The sequence below is a fragment of the Symphalangus syndactylus genome, chromosome 19, assembly GCF_028878055.3.
Source record: "Symphalangus syndactylus isolate Jambi chromosome 19, NHGRI_mSymSyn1-v2.1_pri, whole genome shotgun sequence".
Lineage (NCBI taxonomy): Eukaryota > Metazoa > Chordata > Mammalia > Primates > Hylobatidae > Symphalangus > Symphalangus syndactylus.
Genome location: NC_072434.2, coordinates 54,834,052 through 54,853,972, shown reverse-complemented (window position 1 = coordinate 54,853,972; position 19,921 = coordinate 54,834,052). Strand labels below are relative to the sequence as shown.

General features: G+C 40.1%; 1 protein-coding gene and 1 long non-coding RNA gene across 5 annotated transcripts in view; one reads left to right on the top strand and one right to left on the bottom strand.

Moving 5' to 3' along the window:
* Window positions 1–19,921, bottom strand: part of DAB1 (DAB adaptor protein 1) — a 1,047,542-nt gene that overhangs the window by 878,165 nt on the left and 149,456 nt on the right. The gene's annotated exons all lie outside the window — the stretch shown is intronic.
* Window positions 1,278–18,428, top strand: LOC129458570 (uncharacterized). Of its 2 annotated transcripts, none has more exons than XR_008649662.2 (5): window positions 1,278–1,667; window positions 3,196–3,786; window positions 5,169–5,341; window positions 7,023–7,121; window positions 18,271–18,428. It is a non-coding gene; the product is annotated as an uncharacterized lncRNA (long non-coding RNA). The 2 variants fall into 2 exon arrangements; XR_008649660.2 differs by lacking the exon at window positions 18,271–18,428 and adding an exon at window positions 7,731–8,180.

Here is a 19,921-nt window from a genome sequence, read left to right as displayed (position 1 = left end):
TTTACTTCCTATTAGTGATTTGTATTTGCTGCTCAGACCAAACATTTGGAACCTTTCCTCTTGTTTGGGCTCCATATCCCTCTATGTTATTATTATTGCTCTTATTAATTTTTTTAAATATATATCTTATATTGTAGATAGTCTATGTGCCAGATGCCTTAATAGGCACTTTATATTCACTGAAACCCCCATCTTTTCAACAACCTTGCAAAAATAAATCATAATATGCCCATCTTACAGATGAAAAGGCTGAGGCTTAACAAGTCCTCAGAGCTAGAAAGTGGTAGACCAGGAGGACTTGAACCTATCTTTACTTCACTTCAAAATCTGAGAAGTTCGTGCAATGCTGTCTAATTCTCATTCATCCTTTGGGTCGTTCTACCCTTAATTTTTCCAGACTAACTAGTTTAACTACATTCCCTGAAACACTTTCATGTTTCCTGATAATGGGCTCTCTTGGTATCTGAGATGGAATATATTTCCTGAAATCAACAGAGAGATTGAAGTGAAAAAATAAGGGAGTGAGGAACACATGAACTTCAATGTATCTCAAATATCTTTTGCACCAATGTGAATACCAGGACTATACCTGGATGAAGGTAAAAGCTACTATTAGACAAAGACCTCTAGTAAACCTCTCAGTGTTTCTAACTTCCTCTCAAGTGAAAATACTACCAGCAATAGACTTAGGTCACCTCTTGCATTTGTATTCTGATCTTCAGAGCTTTTTCATATCCCTAATTTCATGTGGGCTCCCAAACAACACTTATTCTTGTCCCCATGGTATAGATGAGGAAAATAAACAAAAGAGAGGTTAAGAGACCTCCTTAAGGACACAGTGAATTACTAATACAGGATATGGGTAACTGGATCCTGGTCTTTTGGATGCTTGGGTTTGTGTATTTCACGAATGTAACACATAGAAAAAAAATTGTATTTTCAAGGAAACTAACATATGTTGAATGCCTACTTAATATGAAAGATTATCCTTTCCATCATATATTACATTTGAGACACTCATATGAAGTAAGTGCTATTATTGTTCTCTATTTCCTGGGTTAGGAAACAGATGCTCAGAGAGTTATGTAACTTGCCCAAGATCACAGTAGTCACTGAGAGTCGGGACTGCATAAGAGTGTGCCTGACTCCAAAGCCATTCTCTTAAGGCTCCCTCATGGCATGCTTTTAGTCTCCATTGTGTCCAAGATGCTTAAGGAATTCCACACAGTGTTTGGAACACAAGGATGAATCCTGGTGGCTCTCGCTGGTTGCTAGGTAACGTCTGTTTGGTACAATCTGGTTCACATCATAATGGTTCTTTTGCCAACAGGAGCTGGTAATCAGGATGACAGTGAGGCAGGCACTTGCTTGCAGAAGAACAGGCCTAGGTTTTTAAGAAGCCACCAAAGTGTCTTTGGATGATTAGGATCTAAGGGGCCAACAGCTTTGCAATAACAGCATAAATATTGTGGGCTGGATGGACAGGCACCAAATGGGGACATTCCATCCTGCTGTGTGATGAGAAAGCTGCCACTTTTGAGGCCTTCCAAAACAAATAAACACTCCATATGCCAGAGGAAAAGCCCAGGAAAGACCTATTCCAACTGGAGATGGTGAATGTTACTTCTTCAAGAAGCTGAGATCCAGCTGGTACTGCCAGGTGGAGAGTGAGTTGGGTAGCTGACCTCAGGCATGGCAGCCTTGGTTTTTGGCCACTTCATGGGGTGACCTGTTGAGCAAACAGCAGTGGAATTCTGCAGCTGTGGACCAAGACCTAAATACTCATTCCCACTGACTCAGAGACATGCTACAGCCGAGGGTGGGGGAGGTGAGAGAATATAGGGACACAGGTGTTGGAGAAAAGTTTGTTTCAGCAGCACTCGCCCATAGCCATGAGTAAGCAGGAGCTCACTGGCCACAGAGCACCTGGGCTGTAAGCATGGACTTTACTCAGACGGACCTTGTCTTAGTTTATGGTACTTTCTTGCTTGCTATAACAAAGTACCATAAACTGGATGGCTTATATACAAGAGAAATATATTTCTTACAGTTCAGGAGGCTGGAAGCCTGAGGTCAGGGTGCCAGCATGGTCAGATTCTGATGAGGGTCTTCTTCTGGGTTACAGATTGCAGCTAGCTGTCTAGCCTCTTCTTACAAGGGTGCTAATCCCAGTCATGAGGGCTCCACCTTCATGACCTACTTACCTGGTAAAGGCCCTGCCTCTAAATACCATACACTGGGAATAAGATTTCAACATATGAATTCTACAAGGACAGAAACATTCAGTCCATTGCCAACCTGCATTCAAGGCCTTCCTTTTCTGTGCCATGTACTATTAGGGAAGCTATCTAACACCTCTGAACTCATTTTTCTAATCTATTAAATAGAACTAATATTTACCTCTATCTCAAAGGGTCGTTATGATTAAATAATAGAATAGTTTTTAAGTGCTTCACACAATATTATATCATTAATAATTACTAGTATTATATAACATATCATAGTATATATGTATATTTTATAATATGTATTATAAATACTATAATATATAATACATATTAAATATGAAGATATGCTATTGTCATTATTATCTCCTACCAAGAACCAAACCATTTTCAGGAATAGGAGAGACATGAGAAGTCCAGTATTTCTCTGAAGGTAGCAATAATCTCTTCTATAACCTGCTCACATGGTTATGCTTTCTCTGCTTAAATGCTCCTCGTGATGGGAAGTTCAGCAGCTTCTATGGCTGCCTATTTTATTTCATTAATTGACTGCAATGGAAAATAATTCACTAAATTGAAACAATCTGAATCTTTAAGATTTCTACCCTTTGGTCTCACTTCTGTTCCCTAAGGTTACAGAATAAAATCAAGCTATTACTTACTGAAATCTTACTATATGCTAAGCACGGGTCTGGGTAATTTATTCACTATTGTTCATTCTGACAACAGCCTCATGAAATAGATAGTATTATCTTGATTTTGCACATTGGTAAATTGAGGAAACAAAGTCAACTTTCACAACTTCATGAAATAGACAATATTATCTTGATTTTGCAGATTGGTAAATTGAGGAAACAGTCACCTTTCATGTGCTTGGCTATGAAGTATTTAAAGTTAGAGCTTTTCTCATCATTGAACTGAAATTACATAACATTTTCAATGTTAACAATTGCTGTGTTCTTGTTTCTAGGAATATGAAGGGAGAATGAAACAAAACTGCTCCGCTCAGGGAACTTGGAAAGGAAATTGAAAGGGCAAGGCACAGGCTGGAAGAAAATATTTGAAAAAGATTTATGTGACAAAGAACTTCTTTCTGGATTATACAAAATATTTTTAGATATTCTTACAACTCTAAAATAAGATAACTCCTTAAAAATGTGAATTCTACCAAAGGAGAGATAAAGATGACAAATACATTCAAAGATGCTGAAAATCACTTATTTATTATTAGGAAGTTACAAGCTAAAGCATAATGAGATACCACTACAACCTACTAAACTGACTAAAATTAATCAGACTAACCAGGTGTTGGCAAGAAACAGGGACACTGAGACTCTCACACTGCTGGAAGGAATGTAAAATGTTAAAACTTCTTTGGAAACAAGTTCAGTGACTTTTTAAACAGTTGAAAATAGACCTATCATGCAAACCAGCAATCCCACTTCTAGGTATTTATCCAAGGAAAATGACAACATATGCCCACACAAAGACTTGTGCACAAATGACCGTAGCAGCTTTGTGGTAATTGCTAAAAACTAGAAACTTGTCAAGTGTCCAACAGGTGAGTGGACAAACTCACTATAGTATATCCATACAATTAAGTACTAAATAGCAATAAAAAGGAACTATTAATATGTTTGACAATATAGATGTAAATCATAATGCTATGCTGAGATAAAGAACCCAAAGATTTTATACATATGATTCAATTTCTATAAACTATTAGGAAATGAAAACTAACTGCAGTGGTAGAAAGTAAACCAGTGGTTGCCTAGGTATGGGGGAGGTGTGTATGGGGGATGTGTAAGGGGGGTTAGGTTATAAAGGAACATAAGAAAACTTTGGGCTATGAAGGATATATTTATCATTTTAAATGTAGTGATGGTTTCACAGGTGTATACATGTATCAAATCTCATCAAATTATATATTTCAAATATATACAGTTTATTATACATCAAATATACCCCAACAGAACTTAAAAATCTTGGTGGAAAAGTGATCATATAGCAAGATGGCCCTGTAGTCCAGTCAAGTTTACTGAGCGATAATTCTGATCTCTAGGCTTTGACAACTTGGGTGGTGTGAAATTGTATGTGTTCTACAGTGATGGTGATGAATGCCACAATGAATGGCTGGGCATTGAGGCCAGGGCCCATCACCCAATCTGGGAAGGTTACAGATCTCCTGTCTCAGGAACAGAGGTGTTATGGAAGCATATTAGAAACAAGAGCTCTTGGAGGTGGAGTGGGTAGCATTTAAAGAGGAGAAAAAGAACAAAATTTGCACATAAGCTTTGGATTGATGAATGATCCACTAGGGCATCACCAAAGAAAAAGAAACAATAAGAACTGAAATTAATATAGGACCTGGAACATAGCTCACATGTGACACAATCATCATTTATTCCTTTATTCATTCATCAAATGTGTATTGGGCTCCCACTTTATGCCAGACACTATTCTAGATGCCAGAGATACAGCTCTGAACAAGAGATAAAATCCCTGCTGTCAAAGTGCTCCCATTCTAGTGGAATGAAATGGGACATTAATACATACATGAAAACTCTATAATATCAGGAGATGATGTGTGCTAGGAAGAAAAAGGAGAGCAGAGTAAGGAGTGGGTGGCAAGGCAGGGGCCTATTTGACATTGTCTGTGAAGGTCCTCTGAAGAGCAATTTGAGTAGGAACCTGAGTGAACCAAGTATGTGTCATGTGGATGTTGGGGAAGATGACTCCCTTCTGGAGAAGAAATGCAAGGCCTATAAGGAAATGGGGGGTAATGGTGGGAGTCTAAAGTAAGTCTTTCCGTAATGGTGTAGTGATAACAATAACATAACTTCCTCTTATTAAAACTTCTCTATGCATCATGATCTTGACTATGAGATTTAATGCTTAGAGCAACCCCATAAGACAAGAGCTAGTCTCATTCTCATTTTATAGCTAAGGAAATTGAGACAAACTACATAAGTTGCTGAAAAATCACAGCAAATAATTAGCTGACGAAGAGACTCAAATCTATCAGAACTGCTTGACTTTTGATCCTGAGCTTATGCGCATCCAGTGGGCAAGTGAGGGTGCATGGGTTTGTGAAGACTCCAGCAGTATGATTGGGGGTAAGTTACTTAACCTCACAGTTATGTGTACTGTATCTAATTTCTTATTGTTTTAAAAAAATTATTTATTTATTTATTTATATTATAGACACAGGGTCTCACTATGTTGCCCAGGCTGGTATCGAACTCTGTTGCCCAGGCTGGCATCGAACTCCTGGGCTCAAGTGATCCTCATGCCTCAGCCTCCCAAAATGCTGGGATTACAGGCATGAGCCACTCTACCCAGCCCCTTCTTGCTTATTCGTAATGAAACAATGCTTTGTAAACCATGAAAGTGCTATATAAAGATATCTTTAAAATACCAAAGAAGTCCCTGTAATTAGATATTCTAATGCTACCTACTGTAACAAATAAACCTCAGTATGACAGCGGCTTAACCCTGTAGAAGTTTACTTCTCGTTTGCAAATAAATCCCTTGCACGTGGAAGTGTGTGCCAAATGGTGATTCAGGGAACCAGGCAGGCTTCTTTCACCTTGTGGCTTGGTCATCACCTAGGGGCTCACAGATGTCTCCTTCCAGGGAGTAGAAATGTAAAAAGAACCCAGAAAAGTCATATCTGCCTCTTCAAAACCCCAGCCTTGGAACAATACACATCACTTCCATTCACATTCTTTGGCAAGAAATAATCATGTGCATGCACTTGGGAAACAAGGGAGGAGCCAGAAAAGGCAGTACTTGTTGAGACAGCTGCCCCTAGGGACAACCGCACTTTATAGAATGAAGACCACAACTTTTTGGTGGATAATTAGCTATTTCTGGCGTAGCCCCTCCCTCTCTTGCTTCAGGTCCATATGATAAAATGTAACACAGCCCACTGGGCCCTAAATATGTTGGTCTCTCTGACCCACACACCCAACTCCAAATCATGCCATTCTTCTTGGTATCAATACTCCAGCAATACTCGCCTTTACATGGTTTCAAACATGTGCGCTCTTCAGGTTGACTGGGCATAATGAAGCCACCTCTTCATTATTGGCTCTCTCCTCTTTCCCCAAGGCTGCACTTGTCCCTCCTGTTCTAAATGCTCGTCATCACCTCACTATCCCCATCTGCTCACTGCCGTGCTCTCAGGAAATCTCAACACATTTGTAATTATTTGTTCAGTATTTTAAAAGCACAAGCTAGAGTTAGACTGTGTGGATTCGAAGCATAGATCTACTACCTACTGGCTGTATAAACTTGGCCAGGTTAGTTAAACTCTCTTATTCTTTATGGGCTGCTATAACAAAATGTCATACACTGGGTGGCTTGTAAACAGCAGAATATTTTTTATAGGGGTCTGGGAAACCCAAAATTAAGGTGCCAGCAGATTTGGTGTTTCGTGATAGCCAGCTCTCTGATTCAAAGATGGTACCTTCCAGCTGTGTCCTCACATGGTGGAGGGAGCCAGCTAGATCACTGTGGTCTCTTTTATAGCGGCACTGATCCCATTCATGAGAGCAGAGGATTTCAACATATGAATTTTGTGGGGACGCAAACTTTTCTTGCCACTATTTCTTCATTTACAAAATGTGGATAATTATGACTCATTCCTCATTGATTATGAAGACTAAATACAATAATGTATATGAAATAATTAGTATAGCATTAGCTGTACATTAATGCCAAAGAACACAATTACTTTTGCACCAACCTAATAGCAGCTGTCACTGTTGTTACTGTTACCGTTCCTCTTCACAGGTACAGGGTGAACTCCGAGACCATCTCTCCTATTCATTTACATCCTCGGAACTTAGCACGACATCTGACTATAGTGGATTTTCAATAAACAACTATGGGGTAAATTAATGCTCTCCATTTCCTCTTGTGTGGTGGGTTTTCCTAAAGGCCATGTATCTGTAGTTTGTCATTCTCTGAGTGCTGGTTCATGTTCTTCTATGGAGACAGAATTTCAGTACAGCACCTTAGTGAAGAGTACAATTCCAGAGCAGGACTGTGGGTCTCAGCATAGTGTTTTCCAGCTATCTAACCCAGAAGAAGTTCTTTTTCTTCTTGACACCTCAGTTTCCCTGACTGTAAATGAGGATGATTTGGGCACGCCTTACAGAGCTCTTATGAGGGCAGCACAGTGTCTGCACAGAGGAAGCACTCCACAAATGATAGGTATTATTTTTAAAAGATTAGTTTTGAAGGCTTTCTTTTAATAGCAGAAAATGAGCACAGGATTGTGTTTAACATGCTGTGCCCTTCCTTCTTTCCCTTGAATGGACTTTAAAACCATCGTATTTATGAACTCCCTGGGCTAAATGTCGCCTTGAAAGAAGGTAGCTGAGAGCAGGTGAAAGCTCCTGGGCCAAGTTTATTTGAGGTCATGAAATAGCATTGGACATGGTCACTACCTTTTTCTTCTTGGGCTCTCTCAGCCTTTGCCTTTCTGTTGGATGTCAGGTGGAGGCATGGGGCACTAATGCAGGAATCACCACACCTACTTAGAAAGAAGGCATTTACCTAATTGCAAAGGAACACATCCTGCCTGCAGACAATAAATGGTATGTGATGCTTCCATGAAGTGAGATGGATGGAGCTCTCCGTTGCTAACTGGCCCGTAACCACGGTCATTAATCACACACGGCACGCCCATTGCCAGTAATGGACTTCACCCCAGAAAACTCCAACTCGTGGTGCCAACGGGTTAAAGGGAAGGCCTCGCCTCTTATGGAAATATGGGTGTCCCTTCGGGATTAACCCTGGCATTTGCCACCCCTCATCCACTGAAAAGCCCTTTTAATTGATTTTTCTTCCTATTCCCTCCAATCTGTCAAGAATTCACTTGCCAGCCTCTGCATGGACCCAGAGACACTGCCTGAACTATATGAATTGCTAAGAAGCTGTTAGTCTACAAGGACTAGTACACACACCCTTTGGCTGTCCCCACCTGAAGCACTTGGGATAATTCTCTCCATCCTGAGTCAGTCCTAGTCCAAAGTCATTCTTCATTCTGCTTCATTTTTTAAAAATCCTAATTGATTTAATTTTTATATTTACAAAAGTTACACATACTCATCATTGTATCAGACTTAGATGAACAAAATATAAACAGAAAAATAAAAGCCCTTATTATACTGCTATGTAGAGAGGTTCGCTCTTAATATCTTAATGCACAGTTCTTCACAGACTATGTCAAACCCTCTCTTTTCTTCTTCCCTTAATAGACAAAAAAGTAACTAAACTGGAACAGCAGAGCCTCATTTTTTGTCACAACCCACATCTCTGCAGCTAGATCTGGGTGGGAAACAACCCGACACCATCATCTACAATTCTCTGAGTGCTTGCTTTGTGCTAAGTGTGGCCATGTTGCCTCTCCACAATTAATCTGAATAATTCCAGGGCTCTCCATTTTTCTAGATAAAGACACTGAGGTTCAGAGAGGTTAAGTGAATGGCTTGCCCAAGTTTGCACAGCTAAGGACAGAGGTGATAGTCAAACAAGCACACCAGATTGCAAATCCAGTGCCCTTTCTGTGATGCTGCAGAGTGCCCTGGTCATTATCTTTTCTTTCTTGGATTGGCATCTGACGTCTCCTCACAGCCACAAATGAATCCCTGTTTTCCTCTTAACCAGCACTAGAAAAGCAGAATGGCACTGGGTGTGCTTGAGATAACCATGAAAATTGGACTTGCATTTTCAAATGCAGTAAAGTTCTACCACAGTGATACTCGCTAGCTAGGTCCAGTAAATACTGTTTAACTTAGTAGATAAGCTCCAGCCCAGCTCTGGTACACTGAAATACTCAGGATGAGAGGACTAGGCATGGTTCAGTCTATTTACTTTTCATGGGAAAATGAAGTGATTAGGTAATTTGTAATAAATTCCTCAGCTGTGCAGAATTTCTGCAGAGGCACTATTAATTTGATTAATAAGGAAGAAGCCATCTGACATTTCCTTCTGGTGTGCTGTATATTCTCATAAGCTCTGTGTGGTTTTGAACCAGGGGCGGTAGAAGAGCATTTTCAGGGTGTTCTAGGCCTGTAACAAAATTGCTTAAGCAACTAGACTGGTTTCTTTTGTGCTAGGAGGTCATTTGCAATGGAAAGATTTTCCTGTTGTCATTTCTGCTGTTTTGGTTGCCAGAGGCCATCTGATCTGAAAAAGGCATGGGCAAATTCTTCAGCCTGGCCTACAAAATTCCCCATGAGCTGGCCTGGTCTTGTCATTGCGTTGGAGTTACTGACCTTTTAGGACAGACAATTATGTGGTGTGGAGAGCTGTCCTGTGTATTTTAGGGTATTTTACAGCCCAAACAAAACTATCCGTAGACATTTCCAAAGGTCAGCCAGGGGCAAAATTGCCCCCAGTGGAGAACCACTGCAATAGACTATTGAGTTCCTTGAGGATGTGGACTCTGTATTGTTCTCAGTGTTATTCCCAGAGGCTATCACTGTGCCTGACACACAGTAGGCACTTTACGCCCTTTCAATGAATGTAGCATAGAGCCCAGGCTCATGTTCTGCTAGGCTTCCTCTATACAACACATTCTTCCTTATTGGTGCCCAGTGCTTTCCTTTCTTACCTCTGTGTCTTGACTCTTCCACCTAAACTGTTTTTCTTCTTCCATCTTCATGTATTCAGAAGGCATCTTGATGCCTTCAAGATTTTTTTCCTTCAAGGTTCTGTTCAAACACCATCTTAACCAAAGCTATCCCCGATCACCCAGATGGAATACATCTCAGTATCCCCTGGACTCCCTAAGACTTGTTATCTCTGTTTCTTTTATGATATCCAACTCATTCTGAGCAAGGTAATATAATCTAGTAGACAACAGATCAGACTCTGAATTGAAATTACAGTTCCATCCTTTACTGCCAGTAAAACTAAGGAAAAGTGACTTATCCTTCCTCTCTGAGAGTATTTCCTCATGGGTAAAATGCAGGTAACAACAATTACCTGCAGGAATTAAATGAGATAATGTATTTAATGGCCATGGCTAAGTTCCTGGCATTTAGGAATGAGTAGCTGTTATTATTATTCTCACTTTGGAATGGAAGTTTCCTACAGACAAAACCAAGTTAATGTTCATCCTTGTATCTCCAGTTTCAAGGTCAATGCCTGATAAATAGTAGGTACTCAATAACTCTATTCATGCACAAACAAAGTTGACACTTTAAGCTGGAAAATTCTCCAGGACAGTAGAGTCATGGACTCTTCCTGTGAAAGAGGAGAAGGAGCCCACTCTGAGCTCCTCATTTTACATAAGGAAAAAACGAAGGCCGGAGGATAAAAATGGCTTGTCCACAGCCACACAAGGTAATAGAAGTCAAAGTCATGTGCCAGCTAGGCCTGCTACCCTCCTAACCACCACAGACCACACTCCTTAGAAGGCCAGTGGAGTCTCCCTCTCTCCTGTTTGCAAAGTGGTGACAAGAGAAACTTACTTCAGCATGTGGGAAAGCTAATTAGAGCTAATTTATTACTTCTCTCAGAACTAGGATGCTGGGTAGAATCTGTTGGAGGTCTGTGCTGCCAAGAGAAATGCTCTTGATTATATTTACACATCTGATTTGAGAAGTACATGGAAACCTAATCATAACTATCATAACATGTTCGCTGACTCTCGGTATACTTATCCTGGCTGCATGAGAAGTTTTCCAAGGTGCAGCTTGGGCTGCATCTTTTTTAATTAAGTTCTTCACAGACTATGTCAAACCCTCTCTGAAGCTGTCTGGAGGATTGGACAATGTGCTGGAGTTAGGCAAACTGGATGAGTTTTGGAAAAATACTTACCCTCTCTGAGCTTCTGTTTCCTCCTCTGTATAATGGGGGCAATCGTACCTACCTTGCAGGTTTGATATGATGAAATGTACTATACCTAAGTGGCTTATGCAAGGCCAGGTGCATACAGGAGGCATACATTAAATATTAGGCCCCACAGTAAATGTTAGCCTAGACCTATGTGTATGTCTCGGTGTTTGCTGTGGAAAACTCGGTCCTGTCCGTGAGTGCCAACACATCTTCAGCCTCATTCTAGGCTCTGCACTTGGGGCGGCATAGAGTTATGGGGCCAGCCTAATGGGGAGATGGCTGGAATACAACTAAGAAGCCGTTTTATTGGAGAATGATGGAGGAAGCATTTGATGTGATGGGTGGAAAGACAACGGACTTAGGCATTACATAGACTTGTATTGGAATCTCAGCTCTAGCACTTTCCACTACGGGATCTTGGGAAACTCACTTAACCTCTCTGAGCTTAGTTTTCTCATCTGCAATATGGGCAGGAGTAATTAACTCACATAGCTGTTGTGAAAAATGAATTTATATTATGCATATAAGAATGCACAGTACATAGTAAGAGCAAAATAACTGAGCATGACGAGGCAGAGGCTGGTCCCAGACTCTGCTAGGCATACAGCACATACTCAGTAAATGTGCTAAATGAGTGAATGATTTGGACAAAATTTACTATAATCTGGAATGAATGGGGAACAGAAAAAGGACACTGGACTATGAGACAGAACCATATCGGTTGGTATCCCAATTTGACAATTAGACAAACTCACATCTTGCCAAGTCTCAATTTTCTCATCTGTAAAAGAGGGTGATCTTGATAAAGACAAAAGAGTTGACATTGGCAAGGAGAATTTATCAATTGCAAAGCAGACTCTCATGATATTTGAAAAGCATTTAGTATAGCACCCAAAAACAGTAAACCATTCAGTAAATGGCTGACAATAGCTTTAACACCTAAAAGTGCCAGTCATGGGCTTTCCTTGTGAATGAGATATACCAGGATCCCTGCCTCTTTGGAGGAGCAGCAGCAATATCACCCTCCTCCTCTTCATCACCAATGAAGGGATTGGAAAGGTAAGGGTATGTATTCTCCACCTAACATCTGATGACAGAAATGTCATCTGTGGGAAGTATACACCTTTGTGTGTAGGGTGGTCTGTGTTTTAAATGTCCTCATTTGCTCTTCATTTTAAGATATTTTTCATCTTATAGTTTTTTACATTTTGTTTTTGTCACTTTACACCCTTTTTTTGTTGCCACAGCACCTGTCTGTAGAATCGGTTTCATCTCTAAAGCATTCTTCTGGTTTCTTGTGGCCTTAGAAAGCATCTACTAGCACTTGGTTAGAATTTTGTAGAAAATGCGAAACAGATTCTGAGTGGAGGCCTGAGGGCTCTTCTGTGAGTAAAATATATGAATGTTGATGGGTGAAATTGCTGAGAGCTCCTTTGCCTGCATTCCACCCATTGACCCTGACCTAGATCCACAGCCCAAATTATGTCTTCTGATGTGGGAATCTGCTCCTTGTGGCCCCCGGTAAGCCACACCTCCTGCCTTTATACCTATGCTTACTTCCTTCCACAGCTCCCTGAGTCCTAGCTGGACCTATGGGTCTCACCAATGGAATGTGTTGGAAGAGTTGTTGTGCTAGCTCCAGACCAAAGCCTTCAGAAATCTTAGTGGGTCACAAATATATTAATCATTGCTTATCACAACATCCCCCTGAAATAGATATAACTATCTAAGAGGTAATAATAGTTTCATGGGTATCTGGTGCTGTTTTAAATCCTTCAAGTGAATTGATTTATTTAATTATCACATCAATCATATGAGATAAATGTTATTACTATATTGTACCCATTTTACAAATGGGAAAACTGAAGCACAGAGAAATTATCTTTCCGAAGATCACACAGCTAGTAAGCTTAGAGCTGGGTTATTTAAACCAGCTCATCTGATTGTAGAACCTGCACATCAATCACTATGCTAAACTTCAGCAAGGTTAAGTGTCTTGCTCAAGGTCACATAGAAGCCATGGCAAAGCTGGGATCCAAACAGGTTTTATGGACTCCACCTCTAACCCTTCTGGTTTATAAGCATCTAAAAGACAGTTTTGCTCTAGGTTTGTCAACAGCTTCACCTAAACACAAAGACAGCTTCTAAAAAAAGTAAAAATATGCAGCTTGCAACTGGTGGTCTTTTTATCAGAATTTTATAGAATCCTTCTGTGGTTTCCTTTTCCACATTTAGGAACTGAATTACATAACTGCGTGTATACATGTATGAGTATGTGTGTATAAAACTATAGGCACTACAGGAGTGACAGCTCTCCTAGATCACTTCCTTTCTCTGTGCTCAAGATGTAAGTTTATTTGTTCATTCAACAGACACCAAAATGTAGGGTATCCAGTCAGACCTTGCTATTTAGGGGACTGTGACTCAGAGCAGGTATTGTATAGTCCCTAAGCCTTAGCTTCCTCATATGTAAAATGGAGTTAACAATTGTATATATCATAATCTACATCATAGGATTCTTATGACAAAATGAAATAAATGAAACGCTTATCAGAATGCCAGATGTTGATGGCAATCAAATACTTTAAAAGTTATTATTATTAATAGTTAAATAGTATGATAGAAGAATAGCACTCCTATGATCTGAATGTATATGTTTCCCTAAAACTCATATGTTGAAACCTAATTTCCAATGTGATGGTATTAAGAGGCAGGGACTTTGGGACATAATTAGCTCATGGAAGTGGAGCCCTTATGAACAGATTAGTGCCCTTATAAAAAGAGGCCCCAAAGAGACTCCTCATCCCTTCTCCCATGTGAGGACACAGTGAGAGGTATATCTATGAACCAGGAAGTAGATACTCATCAGACACCAAATCTGCTGAAGCCTTGATCTTGGAATTCCCAGCCTTTAGAACTGTGAGAAATAAATTTCTGTTGTTTATAAGCTATTAAGTTTTGCTATTTTGTTATAGCAACTCAAATGGACTGAGATAACTACCTACTGGTCACTGTGCTTGGTTCTTTGAATGCAGCAAGAAATAGGGCCCATTCCTCATCTTCAAGGGGTCCGCAGTCCCCATTGGGAGAACAACATGTAACGGACAGCTGACCTTGGGTTTGGAGGTGCTGCTGTACCAGAGGGGTATGGTCAGTGTTGTGGAGCCCAGAGGAAGGATTGATTAATTCCTCACTGACAGGAGTGTGAATAAGAAGATGATTTTGGATGTTCCATAGAGAAGGGATGTTTAAACCTGGACTTCATGTTTGGAAAGGGTTTGGAAAAGAAGAAATGTGAAATGGGAAGTATGAAAAGGGAACTTGAAGTACAGAAAAAGGCTGAGCCAAAGCAGGGTGGTGTGACTGGGCCTGGATAGTTTCCAGTGAGTAAACACTTTCTGGGAGACTAGGTCTGGACTGGATGGTTAGAGAACAAGAAGCAAGAACTGAGCCCCCTGTTCTGATTTATGTGTGATAGGACTCTAGAGTGTTCAGCCTCCAGATGGAGACTGTAGAGGAATCTGAGATAAGATTCCTAAGTAAAGGAATCTAAGGCCAGATCATAAAGGGTCTTAGGTGTCAAGCTAAAGAGGTGAACTTTATCATACAAACAGGCAGGAGTAATTGACTGAAAAATCCCTTAATATCTATTGATCAATAAATTGATAGACAAACATAGAGATATATAAATATTACTGAGATATCAATATTTATATGTATAAAGCTATCTCTATATTTTGTTGTCTTGTTCTTTTTTAAAAAATGAGTAGGGTGAGAGCAGGGTCTGCTTGCTCCTTATTCATCGTCATAGCCACAGCACTTAGCAAGGTAACATTGAAAGAACTTGAAAAATCCTTGTACTGGAGTAGACGAATGAATAAGCTATAATCACTATCTTTTGATGTTTGCTGAGTGAACCAATGAATTTACATCTTGAATGCAGAGGAAGCCAAATAGTTTCACAAAGCGGGTGGCATTTAATCTTGAAATTGTAGATGGGTACAATTTAGCCTTGCAGAAGTAAGTGATTACCGGTGGCGGGACCACATGTACAGAAAACAATCTCACTGCTCAATGTATAGCAAAGGGTTGAACAGCATAAATTCTGGAGCCAGAGTTCAAGTTCTAGCTCTGCCATTTAATAGCTGGGGCTCTACAGCATGTATCTTAGCCCTCTGTGCCTCAGTTTCCTCATGGGGACAGTAAGAGTACTCATCTTATAGGATTATTGTATAGATGCAATTTTCTTATCACAGTAATACTATTTATGCACAGTTATTATATATAAATACTGTATATAATAGTATTTGCTATTATTAATACTATTATTGCTGGACTCTGAATGCTGTCGGCAGACTGAACACTCTAGAGTCCTATCACACACAAATCAGTTCTTTCTTCATATATTATATCTGAACAGTCTATATGAGTCTCTTTGACACGAGTCTCTTTGGTACAGATGAAGACCAGACAGTTTGGGAGTCACTTCTGAAGAGAAGAGTGAATGAGTAAACAAAGGTGGATGAGGCAAACAAAGAACATACCGAATGTCAGGATTCAGATGGGACTGCTGTATGATATTAATGAACACAGAGATCTGGAGAAACCATGTCAAAGCTTTCCAAGAGAAACCAGGAACAATACCTGGGGAACACCAAAAAGAGAGATGATAAAGAAGGGATGACAAGTCCCTGCAGGCCTGGACCAAGTGCAACACAGAACAAGCAACAAGACCAAAAGAAAGCACTGTGTCTTGTTAAGTTTCTTTGCAAGGCTTTAAATCAGCAGTGGCTTCCTGGCAGGGTGAGGCAGGGCTCCAACCATGACAGGTTACCCAGAAGTCACCAGAGAAAAATGGAGAAGGAAAGCCTTGAAGAATGAGCATCATCCCTGATGTGATGCGGTTGCCATAGAGACCACTCTAGACGGTAGCCAGGAAGGGCAGTGCCTGTCCTCAGAGCAGTTAACAAGCTATTAGACCAAACACGAAGGTGCCAGCAGGTGAGTAGAATGAAGCCGCTACATCACAGCTTTCTGTTTGCTAAGATCAAACAGAGGAAGAAACAGCCATAAATCAGCCAGGCCACTGCAGCCATTGAGTCAAGTTCAGGGGAGCATGACAAGATTTCTAACCTGCGAGTCAAAGCCCCGGGACCACGTCCCAGAGGTAGATGCTCAGAAGAGTGATGGTCACATTTTCCCAAACTGGCTTGAGGGTTCAAACAAGATTAAAACAGAACAAAACAGCACCACTAGCAAACATACAGACAGTAACTAAGAATGTGGGAAATACAAGCTGAAGAGAGTGCAGGAAGGCAATAAACACGAGATTTTACAACGTGGTCCCAACATTCAGACAAAACTGAAGACACAGCAGGGCTTTGTAGCAAGCAGGATACATGCTTCTAGAAACATTCACTGCTTAGTTTAAGATGGTGAACCTGGCTTTGAAACTTTCTCAGGGCAAGTGCTTTGGTTCTACTGGACTGCCTCTTCAGGAAAGTGTCCAGAGAGGGCAAGCTCAACTACCTACTGAATATCCAAACTAAGCACTGAAGATAATCCCTCCAGATGAGCCATTTATTGTGTGGTTATGCCTGCTCTCTGAAGAGGTGTAAGGCCCCTTGGGTCTGCTCTGTCATCTACAAGTATGTCTATTTGCACAGATAGGTGGTGACTTAACGCCCAAGTTCCTTATGTCTGGTTCTTGACTACCTGGAGCCCTACCTCCTATCTCCCCTCACACCTGAGCTATATTTAAAACATCACACCTTGCTGCCTTTGAACATGTTCTTTTTCAGCTTATAGCTCTTTTCAGCTCTTTTTCAGCTTAGGCAATTTCTACCTTGCTCTATGACTCAGCTCAAGGGCCATGTCATTCATTCATTCATCCACTCATTCATTCTTTCAACAAGAACTAAATGCTTCCCAAGTACCTGATACCTTCTGGGAGTCCTTCCTCCATGCTTCTGTTATACCTGCACTTCCTGCTAATGAAACATACTGCTCTGGGACAGGATTGTTTATTAATGTGTGTCTAGCTCATTAGATTTTAGATTCCTTGAGGGAAGATTGTGTCTTGCTGACAGACTAGCATAGTTTTTAGAATTAAGCACATAGCAGGTGCTCAATAAATAATTATTAAAGGATGAATAAAATAATAAATGAATGAACTGAATTTCAAATTCTATCCAGGTTGCCGTATTCTGAAGGGAATTCTCCAAGCCATCAAGTTGGCCTGGGATGAAACGTTCTCGTGTGCATTACTTAATAAAAAGAGCTCTGGGTCAAATGAAAAATTTAAAGTCAATATGAAATTGATCCTCATCAGCACTTTCTCCTCCAAACATAGACAAAAGGACATTTCTGAAAGATATATATTAGTGTTGCATTTTCTGCTCCACAGACTCAGCGATCGTTGTCACTGCTAAGTCCAGCTCTCATTAATTTATGGGGCATCCAGCATAATCAGCAACAGGCTTCTTGGCAGCATAAATCAGTGACCAGCCTCGAATTTGGGAAAGTCTCTAAGCTGGAAACAGAATAATTTTCTTTCTTGCTCTTTTTTGTTAGAAGTCACTGAGCACTACTTAAACTAAGCTCAAGACCTTTAGGCTGAATTTTCAAGGACCCACCAAGATCATCAGCCAACCTGTCCTCTTCAACTGTGCAGGGAAAGAGAATATAGGCAACCATAACACATCTGGATAGTACCTTCTTAGGAACTCCTGTCGCACCTTTACTCAGTTTAGTAGCCATATAAATAACGATGTCCCCAGAAGGAGAAAAAAAGGAGGCAGCTGAGGAGAAAAACAAAATTCCTACTGGAAGAAACACGATGCAATGAAAAAGCCAGATGTATCAGGTGTGACAATATTGTGCACAGTACCTGGCACACATATGTGTTCATCACTTAAGGTGATTGTTGTGATGATCTGTTGAGGCTGGCTTCAGACAGAACTGGGAAAATGATTCAGGACCTCATGTTGAAGCAGCAGGGTGACAAGTCACAGCGTCTTGGGCTGCATTTCCTTTTTTTCTGATTCTGTAGCATTGCACAGTGTCACAGCCTGAGTGCTCTCTCACCCAGACACATCTGATGGTACCCTATGATCCCTTTGCCTTCTATTATTTTGCTTGGATATTTGTCTTAGAACATTTAGTTTAGGATTTTTCACGTTTCTCCTAGTTGACATGCAGGCTGGACATAAAGTGGGCCTCGATTGCTTAGAAGCCAAACTGAACTCACCAAGAAAACAAGACAGGAGAAACCTCTCAAGAGGAATGTCTCCAAATTGCAGGTGAAGGTCACAGGGAAGAGATGCCTCTGGGCTAAAACTTCAGGTGGTCCTAGTAATGGTACTATGGGGATAGGGATAGAGATGGGAAATGAAGCATGGAGAGGATTATGAAAAGTTGCAGTGAGGAAGGGGCTTTATCCCAAAGTGCACCCCTCCAAGCTTGGTGGGAAGGGTCTAGGTGTGCGTGTATATATGTGTGTGTGAATATGTATGTATAGATATATGTATATATGTGTTAAATACTTGAAAAAATGATTACATTTAGTGTCACAGTGATACTATAAGGAAGATATTATTTCTTTTACAAATGAGGTTCAGAGTGGTTAAGACACATGCCCACAGCCACAGAGCTGGTTAGTAGAAGAGCCAGGACTTGAACCCACTGCCCCAGTTTTGAATTTTTTAATCAGTTCAGTTGCCTAGTTTTGAAAGCCAACTAAAGTTAAGATTTGTACCCTCTGTCCCAGCTAAGGAAATTGTTGTGGGTGCCCTGAGTTTGTGTAAGTCTTGACCATTATGATACACTCTGTTCTTCACCCTGCAGCTCCCTCTGGATATGACACAATTCTAGGACATTCCCACACACACCCTTTGGCTGTCCCCACCTGAAGCACTTGGGATAATTCTCTCCATCCTGAGTCAGTCCTAGTCCAAAGTCGTTCTTCATTCTGCTTCATTTTTTAAAAATCCTAATTGATTTATTTTTTATAATTACAAAAGTTACACATACTCATCATTGTATCAGACTTAGATGAACAAAATATAAACAGAAAAATAAAAGCCCTTATTATACTGCTATGTAGAGAGGTTCACTCTTAATATCTTAATGCACTGTCTTTAGTCTTTTCGGGTGTCTATAATTACACACCTAAACATATGTTTGGAACAAAATTGGAATCCTGTTGTATGTAAAGTTCTGAAGCCTATCTTTATGTCCATATGCCAATAACAACAAGAAAAACTCTTTAGAAATATGTTTTATTTAATGACTGCATTATTTAAGTGTGAAGAACTTCAGTAAAATCTTTTTCTTATTTTTGGAAATTTTGGTTGTTTGCCTTTTGTCCACATTGCAACTAATGTGGAAACAAATTTTTGTTCACAAATTTTTGTTATTTCTATTTTTAGGATCGAATACCATAAGAAGAATTCTGGACTGAAGAGTTATGAAGTCATTTCAGACACTTCCAGATAATTTTTGTTATTTAAATTCTCACCGGTTGAGTTCCATTCTACACTGGAAGAGCATTTTTCCTGGAAAGGCTCCTCAAAATGGTAACAAAGGGTAATTCTTTTAGATGATCTTGCATTTGTTTGAATGGGAACTGAGTTTAATCAAACATGTTAGGAAGACTATGTCTGTTTCACTTTTTAAAATTATTTTTGATGGATACAATAATTGTATATATTTATGGGGTACAGAGTGATATTTTGATACATGTATACAATGTGTAATGATCGACTTAGGGTATTTAGCATATTTCTCACCTCAAACATTTATTATTGTGTTGGGAATGTTTAAAATCATTTCTATTTGAA